Below are 16,963 nucleotides of genomic sequence, written 5' to 3'. Positions count from 1 at the left end.
CTTATTCCCTTTTTTTATTCTAGGTTTGTATATTCACAATGCAACACTTATACATTTATGTTCTTACATTTTAGCAGTTTAATTATAACATTAAGGCTTCATCAGAGTTTGTTTTACTTTTATTATATTAATCAGGTACTGATTTTAAACTTTTTTAATTCTATCCCAGTTGGGTTCTCAAAATAAATATTCATTTATTAGATTTTTACTTTAAAATGATATATTTATATATTTTTTCATGTTTTATCTCAGTCTGTTTCTTTAGTTCTTATGTTACATCAACCTTTTTGCTTTTTTAGAATTAAATTCAACGTTATACTTGAATGTATACTTGTAACTTGTAAACATCTTATATTTATTTTCAAATAACACACCAAGCTTAAGTTAAGTGAGTGTATTTAAGGGAAACAAATTTATTGTGTTTATATTTTACATTTAAAATAAAGTTTAAATATTTGCAGATAATTGTTTGTCCTGCATTCTATATTAGATAACATTCTAATCAGTTATATCCAAAATAAAGTATATGCACTGTACAGTTGAACTTTGGACAAATGAGCCTTCAGACAAATGCATGAAGACATATTTACCTAGAGCTGATTTATTGCTGGAGTAGTTCCCAAAAACTGCTGCTTTTTCACACCTATTAACACAGAGTTGTGTGCTTCTGTTTTTAGCTTTAATTGTTTGTTCAGTGTCTGTATACTGTACACTGTATATCACTAAATGTCAAAAGTGTCCAGTGTACCATGTTTAAACATGTGTTCCTCTAAAATTAAGAAGATTAATAGGGAGTTAAAAGTTCCCTTTTTGCTGCAGTAACATATTGTATTCTCCTAGGAAAGCTGTGGCTGGAACATTACAGTAAGGATTTGATTGCATTCAGCCAAGTAGCATTAGTGAGATCAGATATTGATATTTCTGATAGTTTTCCAGCTCAGCTCAAGCATATTGGATGGGGTGCCATTATAAATATTACAATACTAAAATATTAAATATACTAAAATATTAATGAAGGGAAAAACAATAACCCAATGTGAGTTTAACAAAAAAAAAAAAAAAAGAATAAAACAGCTCTCTGGAAATGCAGCATTCAGGCAGATTTGAGCAGACTGTTCACACACACACACGCAGCTCAAAGGGACACAGTGACATTGTCCAGACTGGCTCCTCAGGAACAATCAGGGGAAGGCGACCTTTCTGATAAATTAATAATTAATACAGTAATTGGCGTGGGGGGGGGCAGCCGTCCACTGAGCACACATCGCTGTCTATCAGTGGACAGGCAAGCCACTGATTACCTTGATCTGCACAGCGGCAAAGGGCAAACAGGATATCAAATATTCACCATGGAGAACACACACAATTATGTGAGACTTAATGGAGTTTAAAGAGAAAAAAAGGGAGCTGTGTTGTGGAATATGGCTGGACACTGCTGTCCCCTCACACACACACAAACACACACACACACACCTGTGGCTGCAGAGATGCAGTCAGTGGCTGAGGTGACCTTGCCTCATTAGCATCGGTTCATTAAACAGGTCCCTCCGGTATCATAAAGAGGCCATCCGCGGCCGTGAGGTGGGAATATTGAAAACGTCGTAAAAGCGGCCGGAATGAACGATCTTTTCACAGACAGAAGCATAAAGTAAAGCTACAGCGAGCGTTAAAGTGATGTAAAGAGATAAAGAACCATAAACGTGTCATAACACAATGCCTCAAAATGAAGATCAACGCACACCTGAGCTCACATTCACTAAATCTCTTTCTTACACTCTCTCTTTTACCTGAGCTCACACCATGCACTAAATCTCTCTCTCTCTTTCTGTCTCCTTCCTTTTCTCCACATCTCTACCGGAGCTCACACCACACAATAAAAGTCTTTCTCTCTGTTGCTCGCTTGCTCTAAAGATTCAAGCCGGTTTTATTTTCTCATTTTTTATTCTACCTCTTTGATTAACAGATACTGAGATGCTGTTAAAAGCAATGAAACGACTGTATCATGAAAGGATGCAGCACCTGTGCAGCAAGAAGAGTTGTGAAATTTCCTCACTACTAAATATTGAAGTCAACTGTTAGTGGTATCACAACAATTGGAAGTGATTTTAATAAAAATGTACATGGTAAACCATGTAAAATAATGGGGTTAAAGCAGCAGATGGAGATAAGGTGCATAGTGTGCAGAAGACACCAACTTTCTGTAGATTTAATCGCGTTAGACTTACAAAGTTCATGTGGCCTTTAGATTAGCTCAAGAAAAGCAAAGCATAAAGAGCTTTATGGAATGAGTTTCTATGGCCAAGGAGCTCCATTCAAGCCTTACATCATCAAAACGCAATGCAAAGCATTGAATGCAGTGGTGTTAAGGTGTAAACTACTCTATGATTTCTATGTAATGAATTATGTTTTTCTGTCTGGTATTGATTTTATTTAATTTTGTTTTTACTATTATTTGTCAATATATTTAATATTACACGTATGTCTGCGTGCGTAGATGGTATCTGGAATGGAGTGTTTCAACTGGGATTTGAACTCCCAACCTTTGGGACTGCAGACAGGTGTGCTACCCCTGCACTACTTAGAACATGTGCAGTGGCTTTGGAAGATGGCCTTAAATGTGGAAGTGGAGAAAAAGGGTGGGAAAATCAAACAAATGGTCTGCCACATGGCATGGCCCAAACAAAGGAAATTGAATCAATTAAACACAGAAACTTAGGAAAGGCTTTTTGAAAAACAGATATTTTCTCTCTCTTTTTGTGACTTTTTTAAAGATCTCTTTTCCTCTTTTTTTGTGAGCCTTTGTTTGTTTTGAGATATTTTCTTTTTTGTGGCTTCTTTAAAAATCTATTTTTTTGTGAGCCTTTGTATCTTTGGAGATCTTTCTTTCTTTTCTTTTTCTTTTTTTGTGTGGCTTCTTTTAAGATTCTTTTCTTTCTAATCTCTTTTTTCTTTACCCACTGTTACCGGTCACCCCTCTACAAAGGTGTGAAGGTGAACTGAGGTTTGGCTGGGGTTTTTAAGCTGTGTTCACAGCTGAACCTGATTTGCACTAATTACTGCTGGGGATTCTGGGACTTGGAGTTTTTTTCCCCAGATCCACCAGCCCTTTCATTGCACAGGCCCTCTGCTGGTGGTTGGCGGCACATGCCGCTTTCTTACATTGTCAAGAGAACGGTGTTTGTCAAAATACTGCCAAAGTTTCTGGGAGGGGCCCACAATGCCCATAATGTCAGTGTATCTCTTTCCTCCATCATCTCTTCACTACCATTTAAGAACTGTTCTTTCATTTGTCCTCACTTGAGTACTAATCTCTTACACCTGTTTGTATTCATCACTTTGTTCTTATATTTAAACTGAGCATTATTTCTGTCTGTGTCTTGATATTTGCACCAATCAACCATAACATTAGAACCACCTTACATTGTGTAGGTCCTGTTTCTTTTGTAGAAACAGCTATAACCATTAAAATGCTGGTTTTAAAAGATCTCTAAAGTTGCCTTGATGTATTTAAAATAAAGACATTAGCAATAGATCTTCTAACAAGTTTTGTTAGTTGTGAGGTGGGACATTCATGGAGTTGAGCTAGGACCCTTAATTACAGTACAAGGAACTCCTAATACTCTCAACTTTTAGAGACAGTTTGGAGACATCTTTGGTGTGGAGGAACTTGACTGGTCCTGACCTCAAGCCAATACAACACCATGATGTGATGAATGAGAGCAGAGGCTGTTAGCCAGGCTTTCTCATCCAACATTCAGTATCTGACCTTACCAATGCGTTTTTGGAAGAATGTTCAAAAATTCCCATAAACACACTCCTAAATCTTGTGAAAAGCCTTCTCATAAAAGTTGTTCATGATATTAAACCCTATGGATTAGGGTTGGGATGTCACTCGATTTCATATGCGTGTGATTTAGACAAGATAATACTTTTGTCAATATATCATACAAACAGTATATACTCTTTTTTTCCACCATGGCAACTACTGGCTACAGCAATCCATGGCAACCCATCCCAACATCCTTGTGGCTCCATGGCAACCATTAAAACTACCATACATATTGAACCAGCTAGCAACATTACAACATGTACTTTGTATACCACAGCAACCACCCATCAACCACTTTGCAATACCATAGCAAACCCTTCTAAGAATATTACAGCAATTATTTTGGTATTAATAAAGCTTAATAAGTAAACCCAACCAATTAATTAATTAATCAGAAACAATCAACAGCTATCTAACTAACTTGTTCTTTTTTTAGCATTAACAGCATCTCTCTCTCTCTCTCTATCTCTCTCTCTTTCTCTCTTTCTCTGTCGATCTGATGTTGATAAATGTGTCCTGTCATCGGCCGCTCAGACGTCTGCTCCGCGGATCAACCCTCTGACAGTCCAACTTTGACATCCATTAAGATGTAATTATGCTAAATATCCTGGTATCTATTATTTGATGTTTAGCCGGTGTGCGCGGGCTGTGGCGAGGTCAGGCTGTAATCGAAGGCCCGAGCTCTGCGCTTCTAAGTGCCTCTGAGGTTTGCTAATTGGCCCTCGGAACACTAATGGTAAAGAGTGATTGATGTGCTCTCAGAATGGAGACTTCTGCAATCTGCAATCCGGCCAATCAAGAGCGAGAAGACGGGATGAAGGAGCGGGTCTGAATGAAGGAGAAGAAAGGAGAAATGAACCCAAAACAAAACGAGAGAACGAGGAGAAGGTGGTAAACCAGCGTGAGCTGAAAACAGGATTGTGGTGGGATTATCAGGGCAGTGAAGTATTACGGTGATGGAAGATGATGTTTTTGTTTTGCTCTGGTCTTTGTGCGCTGAAGTGGGAGGCAGCGCGGCGCTCGTACGGCTTTATTTATGTGTAGGATCAAAGGTTAGGGGAGAGGAGAGTGACGTATGTGGGGGTGTGCTGCTACAGCCCTCTCTCTCTCTCTCTCTCTTTCTCTCTTTCTCTGTTGTAGAGGCTTACTGAATCAGCCGCTCTGATGATATATTCGTATTTGCACGGTGCAGACGGTGCTGCACGGTGCTCCCCTAAGCTAGCCATTCATGCATTATTTGTTGTAGTGTTGTTCTCCAGCTGTGCGAGCATTCAGCTCGTCGCTTTTAAGTAAAAACACTGGGGGATCCACTCGCTTTGCTTTGGCGCACCCCCACAACTCCTCCCAACTCCACACAACTCCCCCAACTCTCCCAATTTTACGTTTTTTTTTAGCTTTATCTGTTTAAAACGCGGCTGTGCGAATCCAGTAATACAACACAGGTCCTGAAGTGGCACAAATGCAGCACAGAGAGACAGAATTATTCAAATTGAGCCTTTTTTACTCTGAATTAATCATTAGAAAAGAAGCCTAGCGTAGGAGTGCGTTGTTTGTTGCATTTTGAGGATCGGCAGCGAGAGGCAGAGACGCTTTTTTTTTTTTTTTTTTTGAGGATCACCTCGAGTGAATGAAGAAAAGAAAAGCGAGAAAGAAGAAGAAGAAATAGAAGAAGGAAAGAGAGATGGAGAAAAGAAGAAGAAGAGGAGGAGGTGGAGGAGAAAAAGAGTGTGAGCTTCAGGCTGAAATGAGAAAAATGAAAGAAAAATTAGGAAAAAAAGGGAATATTTCTATTTGGAAGTTGTTTTGGCACATCCTATGCCCACAGTGGGATTGGAGTTGAAAAGCAACTACCAAGATGCACACAGCGGGTGGTCTTCTCTGGGGGGTGGGAAGAAAACCAGCAAAAAAAATAAAAAAGAAAAAATGAAAAGAAATTCCGACACAAGCCAAACTACTCCCGCAACAATAGGACAGAAACCAGTCCTCACCAAAGAGAGAGAGAGAGAAAGAGAGGATGTAGAGGAGAACTACTGCCTGTACCTCAAACGCAGGCAGCGACTTCATTACCCATTCACAGCCGTCACTGATTCAGACGAGGCCAGGTGGGCTCCAAAAAGCCCCCTCTGGATTCCCACAGAGATGAGAGAGAGAGCGAGAGAGTTGTCATGCGCTCCCTCCTTTTCTTCCCCTTTTGATCATGCAGTGCAGACCCCGAGATAACAACTGGACCAAACATGTCAAAATAGATTTCTAACAGCCTACAGACGCAGCGCTGGGCTCTACTCTCATTTCACTTCATACACTCTTTAGAAGAGGAAAAGAAACACGGCCAGACTGAGTGAGAACAGTGCTGTGCCGCAGAACAATACGCAGATAGGACTGCAGTGGAAGTCATTAGTCTGAAATAACCAAAAATGAATTTTATTCGTGGAAACATGGAGTTAAAATACTGTATATTTGATAGAAAATGTATCTAAGCATATTTGAACTCACTAAATCACATAATCATTAGATTGGATTAATCCAAACACATTGTTTAAGAGCATGTGTGTGATGCAGCAACCAATCATATACTGTAAAAAAAATTGGCCTGTACACGAAAAGCTTTCCCTAAACGTTTTCTTAACTTTTGTTGCTCAGCCTTGCTTTTGTCAAGGCTTTGCGCTCAAACCATTGATATAAAATCATTCTAACTTGATTTAGAGTTCAGTTTGATTAATTCTAAATTGATTTTTTACTTCTAAAGTTGAGGCTGTTGGATCTCCATTATGGCTGCACTGACTCTATTCACTACAATGCCCATAATGCCTCTCTTCCAGAGCTCTTCATCACCTATTCAGTACCATTCAGGAACTGTTCTCTCATTTGCCATCACCTGAGTACTAATCTCTTACACCATCCCTTTGTTCTTATTATTGAACTGAACTGAACAGCCCTGTTTGTATCTTGATGTCTATTAATGTTTGTTTAATTTGGTTACTTTCTCTGATTTTGCCCTTATATATTAGTTTTCCTGTCATATTTGACTCTTTTTTATTTTGACTCTGATTTAGCTGTGCCAGTTTTGGTTGCTTTGATGATGTTAGCCTTATGCACTGGTTTTGATATTAAATCTGATTTTAATGTTAGCTCTTACAAGCATCTGATTAGTTTGTTGAATGTTCCCGAGGTTCAAATCTGATTTGGAAACAGATTTTCCGTTTTCTCTTTTTCCATTATGGACACATAATGGCCCATTACATAGTGTAATTTAAATGTAAATGTGATAGAAATCATACTGAAAATGAAAAGCACAACACTCTATATTTTACACTTTATTTAGCATGTCCTCTTTTCTGACGGCCGACCCTCTGTTCTAATCAATTTATACTCTATAACACATTTTATATCAACATTTGTGATAACTTATTAATGGAAATAATCATTAGTTGCAGCACTACACCTGTCAACCATAGAACCACCCTACATTGTATAGGTCCCTTTTCTTCTGCAGAAACAGCTATGAACAGTTAATATATTGGCTTTAAAACTTCCTGTGATATCTGAATAAGAGACATTACCAACAGATCTCTAGGTTCTGTAAGTTGTGAGGTGGGACACCCATGGATTGCATCAGTGAGCTCATTGATGCTGTCACTGGTGTACTTCACTTTTTAAGGCACTTTTGGTATGTTATGCCTAGGGGTGGGAATCATAGGGCATCTAACAATATGATTTTTTCACATTGTCCATGATAACGATGATATTGCAATATCATCTTCTGTTATACTTGATACTTTATGGTATCTGTGTTGTTGAAGAAGATAAAATACCCCTAAATAAGAAAAAAAAAACAGAAAAAACACAGGTTTACCCTATTCATTTTAATAAGCACCACCGCATGGACTAATGAAGCAGTAACTTTAGTTTCTTCAGGAGTTAAGAGACCCGTACTATACAGTACTGTGCAAAAGTTTTAGGCACATAAGCAAATTATGTTATATCCTGTGAGCCGAGCTGAAGAACAAAGTGTAGAGATTCCAGATTTCTCATGGATGCTCCTCAGCCAGCATGTGTATATGTTCAGTTCCGCCAGCAGCTCACCTGATTTACCAAATTTACCAGTTTACAAAAACAGGTGTTGATTAATATGATGAGAACTAGAAATAACTCTAATAAACTCAGATTAGGAGGAGAGATAAGGAGATGGGCTGTATTTATTGTAATGCTTACTTTACAGATAAGAAGCTTTTTCTTTACTGAAATTCCCACCGGTGCCTAAAACATTTGCACAATACTGTATGACTATCGAAAAGTTGACATCACAGGATTAACTAATATGAGATATTTGATATTGATATTGATATTGATATTTGATGCCATAATATAATACGGTGTATCATACTGACATCATAACAATATTCAAGGAACTGACTGTTTACTTGCTGCCTAACATGTACTGTATATTCCACACTTTGGCAGGTGCCACTTCACCTCTCAGTGGTTTTAATGTTATGGCCAATCGGTGTATACCTTAGAACTGACTAAGCTAGCTAAACTGAATTCAGCACCTTTTGACTCTCATTCATCTTAACCCACATCCTCATACCCATCTTGTGTAGTGTGTAGACCTACTGGAGTGGTTTGTATCTCCTCCAGCAGTGTGTATTACCCTCCCTATTCTACAGCATCAATCCCCCCCCCTCCAGCCCCTCACCCCCCGCAGAATGCTTAGTCCAGGCCCAGGCGCTTATTCGCTTCAGCAGCCCCAAAGCCATGCTCACTGAATCTTAACGCTCTTATTGCCGGGGAGAACGCGGCACGCACTGAACATCTTTCTACAGCTCCAGCGCTCTGCACACCCTAACTCTAAACCTATTCTCCGACTCGTCCCGCCGCGCCTGTCAAACTATACAGTTTACTAAAGCAACTTTAAATTGCCACAGCAGGACACGAGCAGTCAAAGACTTTATGAAGGAAGAACCTCAGAGGCCCTATTACAAAGGCAATGCCAACTTTCACAGTGGACGGGCAGACCCAGCGCTGACACTGGAGGACAGTTTCATTCAGAGGACTGTGACCACATTCTGAATAAGGGGCACTTCCAAATATTGAGCCCCCCCACTACATCCCCATTGGGTCTGAATATTATGCCCACCTCAGCTGGCATATTGAGCTCCCTCATTTGCAATTTTTTGCCCCATTAGCAGACATATTGAACCTCGTTTAGAATAATTTGCCCTCTCATTTGGAATATTGTGCCATCCCAGCTCATGTTAGCCCCGCTAATTCAGAATTCTCTGCTTCCTCATATTAGATTAATGGAAATAATGTGGATTTACTCAGTGAAAAATCATCAGTTACAATGTTTTCCTTTTTTGTCAGTGTTATCTGATATGAGACAGATGTTGAATCCAATATACTGTAGCTGATATATGATATACAGCTATTCACAGTCCAGTCTGAAAAAATATGACTTTAAATATATATATATATATATATATATATATATATATATATATATATATATATATATAAACAGAGTGCATATATGTACATGCACAGTATTACACACATAAAAGCAAAATGCAAAGACAAATATCATGATATTAAAAATCCATATCGTGATAATAGGGATGTTTTGTCTTAAAAGTAGTCTATTATTTACTGTGAAGCTTTAGGTATATTTATTGTATAATTGTTTTAGTTTGCAGTTTATATGCATGCACTAAATATTCTGCAATATTGTTTGCTGCATTATATTATTTTATGCTATATTATTTATTTTGTCACATTATGATTATACTGTTATACTATTATACTATTTCCTGAAATAAATGAATTATTTTAGTTTTCCTATATCGCCAAGTATGTGGTTATCGTACAAATACACTAAAATATTGTGATATAATTTTAGAGCCATATCGCCCACCCCTAATTGACACTATACAAATAATTTCATCACACAATCTAGGTTTGTGACAAAGCAATGTTTAGTCCTACTTTGGTCACCAGAAAGGTGTGCAGCTCCCTGCCTGTATGAGTAAAGACAGTAGGATAGTGGGAATCATAAGCATACTATAATACCGAATAATCAGCATATCTTGTGTAAAAAGTAAAGTTGTCTCAGCACTAAGTCTACTCATTACCTCTTTGACACTGAGCCTGGGTTTAATCTGGGTTTGCCTGAGAGAGTGGAACTTAATGCAGAGTTACCTGTGCTAATCTTTAGAAAAGTTAAAATTGAGATTCTATAAGAGCAGCAGTGGGGAACTTCAGATCTGAAGGGATGGATTTCAGCACAGTGTGTGCTTTTCCGTGCTGAGAAACACCTGATTAACTCACCTGTTAATTCCCAGGTTTAGTAGGGGAGTTGTGCTGCATTTGAGTGCTCATTGGAAGGTTGTATTCTACAGATGGTTTTGTAGTAAATACTTGTTCACTCCAATACTTCTGTTCACTTCCACCTGGCACTGGATATGAAATAAAATAAATTAATATTAGTCAGCTAATTGTGCCAAATTCAACACAATTTTGCCAAATTCTCCAACAAAAAAGATTAAGGATAATGATACGTGTCATGTTATCTTATAAACTTGTGTAACATCCCAGATAACAATCTTTGTTTTGGTTCTCAAAACATTTAATTAGTCAAGTTCTCTGGATGTTCTTAGAATGGTTTTATTACAGTTTTCAACATCACCTGCAACATCACCTGCAAAAATGTTAGCTTTATGTTAGTGTTACTTCCATAAATTGAGTGTGTGGGAATGTTGTGTTCTAATATCTTGATTCAAACCATGTTAAAAGTTAAAAGTTAAAAGCATATAAAATTACAGATAATAAAGCATGTTCTAATACATATTATGGCAAAAACTACTCAACTAAGTTGAGTTAATACGAAAAATTTCAAGAACAGTCAAGTGCAGTCAACCATCAAAAAGGTTATGATGAAACTGGCTCTCATCAGGACCGTCCCAAAGAGTATTTTGGTTTGTTTTACACTTTTCTACACTTATAAAGCAACTTTCCCTACCCTGATTGTATGTAGCCTAGCTTTATGCTAATAAATATGCATTTACTGGCTAATCTATTGGGGTGGACAATTAGCATGGATTACAAAATTAGTCTTTAGTCACATATTAGTTAAGTAAACATATTAAACACAGATTTGTTTATAGGTGTTTAAAATAGATGCTGAGGAACTTAAATGTAAATTAAATTGAGCTCTACATTCTTACGAACTCATGACTAGCTATAAATTTGGCCTAATATAATTTGCATTGGTCATACTGACTCGTATTGGATTGAAACTCTAGATTAAATGCACGTTTTGCTTACATTCTGTAATGCCTGTCCAACATTGCAACTGCTGCAACAAAAGAATGGATTTGTGGGCGGAGCTTGGACTGGTCAATTAATCCTGCCGTCGGGTCTGCAGAAAGAAGAGGAGAGAGAATGACCACGGCTGAAAGGCAGGAGTCATTCAGTGTCATCCACCCGGGGTAACCTCATTGTGGCCGTCCTGCTGCCGGTCCAGGGATTTCATCAAATGTGCTGAGTGAACCATTCCCCAGACTCAACTGAATAAAGGCCTGTCTACACAAATCCAGACCAATCCGCTACTGTTACACTCTTACCCAGCCCAGACTGGACATATAGAACAGCTGTATGAATGCTCGCTGTATGTAAATCAATGCACTGTTCTCTTGAACAATGGCTAAAGATGAGATGAGGTGACCCAAAGTTCATGCCTGCGAGGTATAACGATGAAAATGCTTCTTTAAAGCGCTGAAGTTGAAAGAACACTACATCCTATGATATGTGAGTTCGTTTGAGCGCTTTAGGGACCAATTTCCCATTGCCCCTTGTTCCTATCATCTTTGCATTTCAAAGAGTCATGAAACGGACTCGGCCCTGGCCGGGGTAACAATAGACAATAGGGCTTGCCTAATGACAAGAGTGCTGGATGATGGCCTATGATTCCCTCGAATTAGTACTACATGAAAGACATCAAGAGGAACGTTCCCAATGCTATGTAAAAAAAAAAAAAGAAAAATCAAACTTCTGAACTTTGCAAGCTTTTAATTTTACATGCTGTCGACTCTCCCAAGGCTACTCAGACACGAGAAATAAGAAAAAAAGAAAAAACAATAATAACAAGATTCTCCATTCACATCCAGGGTGGGTTTCCGGGCATCTAATCAATTCTTTGAGGAATCTACTCAGTCGTGGCTGATATCCTGAAGAGCAGGTTTCTGATGAGCTCATCAGAAGCTTTCATTTCGTTGCACGCTGCTGGCTTCTAATCCAATGCAAAGTATGGTAATTGAAGGCTTTCTGGGGAGAGGCATTTTGTAGAGCTGCCAGAAGGTCCAATCACCTGCTCATGTTCTTAACGTGGCACATATAAACACATGACATCATGGCAAAGCTCAGACGAATGGCATCCCCAAGAGCATGAGTGAGAAAGAAGAGAGAGAAAGATGGGGAAACTGGGAGGAGTGGGGAAATGATGAAATGCAGCGTTCACTCATTCCGTCCTCTAGGAATCCTCCTCTGGCAGTGTTGACGCCGAATTTGGGGGAACCCTCCGAGATTCCTTCAACAGAGGCTCTCTCAGGAATGCACTACACACTCTGATACTGTAACATCAAAGAGAACACACACACATACATACAAAAAACATATATTGTACACACTCTCTCTCTTACACACACTCACACACACAGACACAGTTTATTAACTCTTTAAACTGCATGAATGTGTGAATGTGGGCCAACTCTTTTTTTCAGCAGTAGTTTTAATGTAGGGGAAATATTTTACATTATTTTGGCTTACTTTTATTGTTTTTTTATATATTAAGCAAAAAATGTGGACTATATATATAAAAAAAGATACACGTTGTCCCCAACAGCTACAAGTTTATGAGCAATTCAGCAGAATAAGGCACAAATGCAAATGTAATACTTACTAAATAGTACAGTTAAAGTACAGTTATAATAACAGACTAAGGGACTAGTCATGAGAAATGTTAAGTACACTGATATACTTTAATAGTCATATGTGGTTTTTGATCCGGAGAAATCTACATGAAATATACATCAATATATATATTAAAGTAGAGATTATTAGAGGCCAAAAACAGGTAAAACAGGTCTTAAAGCTGTTAAACTTGTCTGCCATCTGCTTGAAGAAGAACTGAGAAAACAGTCACTACAGATATACTCATGTTATATGCTGCTTATCTCCGTTATGGAGGTTCTTAAAAGGTATTAATGAGAGAAACTCATTAAGAAATTATAAGAACTTCACAGTCTGTTATGGTTAGAATGAGAATAAGAGTACGTTAAGGTTTTAAGACCTTGTGACAGCAACTTTAGTGGTGCTAAACTAAAAGAACCCCATAAGGCTACAGTTTCTTCACCAAGATTACATTTTCTGTGCTGAAAACAATGCTAGACTGGGCTGCTTCCACTAGTAAATGAGCTAATAAAGCAGAGCTCTTAATTCTCATTTCAATGAACCCACCATAAAAGCAAAATTATTTCAAACTGATGCTAAATAATAGTTTGGTAAATTGGATTACAAAGCTGCATTTGAACATTTTTCACAATTAACGTTACATACTAATTTATACATCAAACATCAATTTGAAATACTGAATAAATGTATTTTATGTGCACCTTTAATTAAAAATGACACTTTGTCATAAAGGTTAAACACAGTCTAACAGAACTGCAGTCTAATAAGGTGTTATTCTACTCAGGCACACACAATTGGGTTAGCGAGACAAATGTCAGGACCTTAGCATATTAAAAGCCAAGACAAATCCCACCTTGTTGCCAGCTACTATGCATCTGCCCCTCTAAACAGTCACCACCGCACTCGCAGCCGTCCCAGTCGTCCCAGCCATCAGTCAGTGGCCTCTCTGTAAACGCCAGGCCTTATAATTAATGATAGATTTACGGATGGCGCTAATGAAAGATTTACAGGCTAAAAGGACGCGTGCTAAGAGAGAGGCCTGTACGAGCTATCTGAGCTATGATGGTAAAGCACAGCATCAATTTTAGTCAGTGGACAGGTGCACATAATGGCCAGTTCAGTCAGGGCAATGACAGTTGTAGGAGGATGAGGATGAGGAATGGGCTGGTGTTAGATGAAGGGAAGTGAATGGACAGGATCTGACTACATGAGGCATCGTCAAATAACCTTCAGCGTTCAAAACAACAAATAAAAGTATTTAGTTTAGTTAGTACAGTTAATTTATTCACAAGAGGTGTCTGATGAGAGTCTCAGGGACAGCTTTTTCCCACGTGCTTTTAAAAAGACCTTCACAGCAACACTGTGAATGTGGATTAAAGCTTCAGGACCTACTCTGAATAAGAACATGCAGTTTGTTTGCTGCTAAGAAGGGATGAAAAGAAAACTACAAATAAACAAGTGCAGAAGTACAGTGGAAGCCATGCCATCTGCCGGTGATGGTTCACTGTGATCTAGTCCAATGTCAGCAAAGTATCTACCAGCGCTTCATCTTCCAGCACTTCCATAGGTAATAGTCTTTAAGGAAATCTGGATTTCATTTTTCAGCAGGACTTGTCACCTACCCACACTGTCTTCAATAATATTCAAATGTTCTGAGATATTTAGTAGAGTTGCTGAGCACTAGTTAACTGCTTTTCGTTCACTCTGTGCTCCAACTCGTCCCAAACCACCTGGGTTGGGTTTTGCCTACTATCTAACTCCAGTCTTTAATATAAATCTACAATGTAGTAAATAATACAAATAAATAACGCATATTAATGAAATTGTGTGTTTAAACAATTAACTGGCATTTTATGAGTTTAACTTTTTTGTCCCCCTCAGGAGAAATATTTCTTGGGTCACCAGAGACTGCATCTCGATAACATAGACTGTACAATTACTTACAACTTGCCACAGACTTAATACAATACAATACAATACAATAAATGTAAAAAAAAAAAACAATATATATATATATATATATATATATATATATATATATATATATATATATATATATTGTTTTTTTTTTTGTTTTTTTTTACATTTATTGTATTGACTTCTGGGATGGAGCTGGAATGGCAGCTTGCTGATCTAATAACATTTCACAAACCAATCAGTGTAAAATATAGTTAATAAAGGATTGTGACAAGCTGTGGAAAAGTTCTTTAATGCACTTAGTCTCTAAATTACAGCATGAAACCCAAAACTATACAGTGTAACAAACAGATACTGTATGAACCTTGGTTCAAACTCTGCTGTTTTCTCTTAGAGTGTCATCATACTGTACAAACCTGTATTAGTATAATTACAGTTACCTTGAGTTGAATTGAGTTGAATTGAATTGAATTTCTCGCCCAATTCCCCCAGCTCCCTGCCCACACTGCTTTTTTTTCTGTGATGCAACAACCCACCACTCCCCTCCCCCACCGCAATCTCACCCCGACAGGCTTAGACCCTCTGCTTTTTCATTCACGTCGCTCCGACTTCATATTATTACTTTTAAAAACCAAAGCATGCTTCAGTAGCTGGGTCCCTATTGCAGCTGGTGGCTTATTAAGTTTCTATGGCAACTCCCTGCATCTATTCTGGCTGTATCCCACCCAAATGAGACCCCGTAGGGTGAATTGTGCATGTGTTTGAGTGTGTGTGTGTGTGTGTGTGTGTGTGTGTGTGTTGGTGGAGGGGGGTGTAGGGTATGGGGGGGTGCAGATTTACAGAAGGAAGCAGATTGCAGTGCTATTTATTGCTCTTCGCTCCATTTAACTGATGACTGAGTGCCCAAAACGTACGACTTTAAGCACTGACACAGAGAACACCTGCATTTTTTTACCTGCCCCCAAAACTGCGACGCATCACGGCAGAATGATTATGATCCAGAATTCAACCTCAATTGCATTGGGGTCATTCTCGAAATGCTGTGCTTTCTGGCCCACAAAAAATACCATTTTAATTTCATTTATCATATTTATAAGGCTTTAGACTATAAATCAATTATAGTATTTTTTTTTTTACATGGGTGTGTTCACCCTGTTATGGCAAGCTGCATCACAAAAGGGACAAGTGGTGGACAATTTTTACAAAAACTGTTTTGTGTGTCCCTCTGGTTTGTCTCTGTCTTACCTGCCCTCATGTTGGTTTAGTTACCCTCTGCATGTGCCCTGTGTGTATCCCATGTCTCCTCCCCTGTCTTCAGTTGCTCACCAGTTCGTTTGTAGCTCCGCCCTCTTGCTACCCCCTCCCAGGTGTTTCCTGTTCCCTGTGTTCCTTGTCCGTGGTTGTACTTCCTACCGTCAGTCAGGTTATGTTTTTTTTTCTCCATTATCTCCATGTACTCTGTTCTTTTGTATCTTTAGTTCTTTATTCCTTGTTTCTTTGTTTGTTTTTGTCTATTTTCAATAAATACTCGCAATTTCATCCACTCTCCTTTTAAATGGAAACGGGGTTGATCCAGAGTTGCAAACTTTTTTAATTGTTCATGGTGACTGTTCTTGTTCTGTTTTAAAAATAAATGTAAAGATAAATTTAGATTTTCTAAAAATATTTAAGTGCTGTGATATTTTACTGCGACAGGGTTGACAAAAGCTAAATATTGAGACAGTATCAGAAATATGACATAGAATTAATATTATTAATTGCTGAACATGTACCAAATGTCTTCAGTCCTATGACAATAAAACAGTATAAAGGTTGTAAAAATCACTGATGGAGTTATCTCAAGATGATAGAGTGGATATGCCCTTTAAAACTATAAGAAAAAAAAAATATATATATATATATTTAAACATGTGTATTAATTAATCTCTTAAAATAATAATTCTACCTAAAACTGTTTAAGCTGTACAGAAAGTTCTTTTTTCAGTAAAGGTTAATATTCCTCCATAAGTATAATAACCCCATGTGTTTATCAGGTAACTGTAAATATATATCCAATGTATTGTTACATTGTTGAGGACACAAAACACACTTCATGTTAATATTGACTTCTCCTGTCAGCTCTGTCTGATTTAAAACTAGGCCTTATCACTTTCTCCTTATCCGTGTTCCATAAAGGGGGAAATATTCAGATTTCAGATTAATATACACAGTTAAGAAAGTTAAATTCACTGATGGAACTGAGCTTCTTAGCAT

Source organism: Astyanax mexicanus, chromosome 6 (assembly GCF_023375975.1).
Source record: "Astyanax mexicanus isolate ESR-SI-001 chromosome 6, AstMex3_surface, whole genome shotgun sequence".
Lineage (NCBI taxonomy): Eukaryota > Metazoa > Chordata > Actinopteri > Characiformes > Acestrorhamphidae > Astyanax > Astyanax mexicanus.
This window is presented reverse-complemented; position numbering follows the sequence as displayed.